Genomic DNA, 2,960 nt, shown 5'->3' on the forward strand with positions numbered 1-2,960 from the left:
TGTCACTTTCAAAGCCCAGCAGACTCTGTATGACTTCATTAATATCTAGAACATATGTCCCAGCAGCAAAACTGAAGAGGTACACAGGCAGCAGCTCCGGGCACCAACTTTAGTAATGGGGAGGAAGGGGGAGTGCAAAAATAGCCACCATCACAGCAGCAGCTGACTGTGCCACTAGCAGTGGCATTGTGGCAGCCACCCCTGCCCTGCACATTGTGGCTGTTCTGAGCTTAGAGCTGCTCTGTGATGCCTCTGATATGTGCAAGAACATGAATCTCTGTCCCTACTACAAAAAGGAGATGTGGCTAGCTATTTAAAGCAATGATAGGAGGCCAGTGACGTGTAGATTTAGAAAAAAAATATGCCATGGAAATGCCTATATATAAAGTCAATGTTATGCTGGCAGACCTGAAAACTGCACACCTGCTGTGCAGTAAACTTTCCAACTTTACCTGACAAAAAGCTAGGGACCTCTGTAATAGAAAAGCAAACTAAGCCCTGGCATGCATTTTGAAAACAGAGATGCATTCTGTTCTTTCAGGCCAACATAAATCCCAATTAACTCTGTTAAACTTGATTGGGATTGCTCTCAATTTACTTGACTGTGACAGAACAGTATCTGGCCTTAGAGGTCTTTCAAAACAAAGGAAGACGCAGAGCTTGCTATGCACTTTTTGATGACTTCACACACATGCCAGATAAGGGTATTAAAAACAATAAGCTAAATTAATAGGATTTTATATGTATATACTGGCTTATATTTGAAGACCCTAAAGTGCTTTACCAATAAATGACAAGATACCCACCAGTCCCTGCATCTGTGGGTAGAAGGGCAATAAGTTTGGTTAGCATAGATCAAAGCCATGCTTCTTCTCTGCAGCAGTCCACAAATTCAGGCACAGAGGAACAGCCTCATCTTGCTTACCAGTAATGAATGATACCTGCTCTCTGAATAAGACAAAAAGAATCCTAGCTGAGCTAGATTTCCTTCTAGAAGACCCATCTGCAAAATGGTCCTTCTCCTCCACACTACTTTACCCTCCAAACACCTGAGGGCATCAGAACCATCCTTTGTCCCTACCTAAGAGTAAAATGGATTATTCTTAGTCAGTATATTTAGGGCAAGGTTGTTAAACACAAGGCCTGTGGAATTGGTTCACCCAGCTGATAAAGCTTCCCTCGGACTGGACCACTTGCTTCAATGAGCTGAATTTGGCCCATGGGGCTCATCACTATAGCTGCTAGAGCCCCTGTAGTGGCAGAGTGAATCCCTGCAGCTTCTGGAGCTCTTGTTTCAGCACAGCCCTAGAACCCAAGGAGTTAATGCCACTCATGTTCCCCACCCCCTTACCCACTGGTGATAGAGAGGTTTTTGGTTGCCTTAGTGGCAAGGAAAAAGGGGTGGGAGGGGATTAGTGGTAGTGGTATGAGCTCCCTGGGTTCCACATCTATGCTGAAACAGTTGAATTAATGGTGTCACTCACAGGTTGCCTGGCCTTTGGGAAGCCCTGTTGTCCTGATTCAGCCTGTGGGGCCCAACAAGTCCAATGCTCCTGATCTAGGGGAAGGAGAAGACCTATTTATGCAAAAAGACAATGTTGGCAGGAGGCAAAAGGGGCATCATGAGATGCATATGACAAGCGGCTCCAATCATACATGATGTTGAAAAATAAAGAGAGACCTGAGCAAAAACAACAGCAGTCAGTACTCCCACATGCAGCCAATTTTCTCAGAATGATATGATCCATAACCCAGATGGGCAACAGTTTAAGCCTGGCTTGCTGACACCAAAAATATATTGCTGTTTGCTTTGTCTGTTATAAAAGCAATAAACATGCTAAGGAAGTGGTTATATATGAGATTATCTGGCTGTTGGTGATACCTCTTTGTTTTCAGTGGGAGTGTCTACAGTGGAACCAAATGTTTTTGCTCTTTTAACAGGAAAAATAAACAACTGTCCCTCATGTCCTGTCCAAACTCAGTTCATGCAGACCTACAGCTGGTTGTACTTCCTTTAAATACATAAAAAGGATGTTAACAATGAGAGTTAAGATCAGATCTTAGCTATAGTGAAAGATATCCACTGAAATCAAAGCAGTTGCTTTGGATTGGGACCTGTGTAATAAAAAGAATTTGGCAAAGTGTTGTAAGAAGCCCCTCTCTCCACCTGAGATTCATGAACTAGAATCATCTCTTGGAGTGTAGGTGCTTACAGGGTTAAGCAGCAATTGAAATGAGGTTCTGAGGAACTGAGTGGTGTCTAATTAAGGCATCTCTAGAGCAGCAGTTAGGTGCTTCAAGTCTTCTTGTGGATATAACCCCTGATGGTTTTCAAAATGTCACCATTACTTAGTAAATTCACACATTATGCAAATCACATGCATAACAAAGAACACTGAATTCATCACAAAAAGGTGGGGGAGGAGGTGGAGAGAAGCCACAAACTCTATTAGTGACTGTGTAATAATAAATACTGCAAGGTAACTATAATCAGGTCCCCACGGGGATCCTGTATTTGCTTTCATAGAGCAATGAGGGTGGAGCACGGCAAAAAAATACATCTAAATATTTTTATGCAGTAGTGAAAAAGACAAAGGGAAAGGCATGCTTAACAAAAATGGTACTAAAGAGGACATCAGCTAATTGTCTGGAGATGAAGAGTTCATGCATGTCTACATTAAGAATCATGAAAGTTTCTGTAAGTTAGTTAACAATGCTATGAAGACAGTCTTTGGGCCTTGTCACATGTTACACTTAGCACATGTTAGCACTTAAGACACTAGAGTCCAAGTGTTCAAGCAGTAAAACACATGTTAAGTGCCATCATAGTTTGGCAAAGCTAGGACTTTTCTGGTGAGGAGTATCTCCAGGTCATAGAATCACAGAAGTCGGCTCGGAAGGGACCTTGTAGATCTTCATGTCTGACCCCCTGCCTGGGTAGGAGAAAAAACTGGGCTCAA

This window comes from Gavialis gangeticus, unplaced genomic scaffold (genome assembly GCF_001723915.1).
Source record: "Gavialis gangeticus isolate Ggan-Ray unplaced genomic scaffold, GavGan_comp1, whole genome shotgun sequence".
Lineage (NCBI taxonomy): Eukaryota > Metazoa > Chordata > Crocodylia > Gavialidae > Gavialis > Gavialis gangeticus.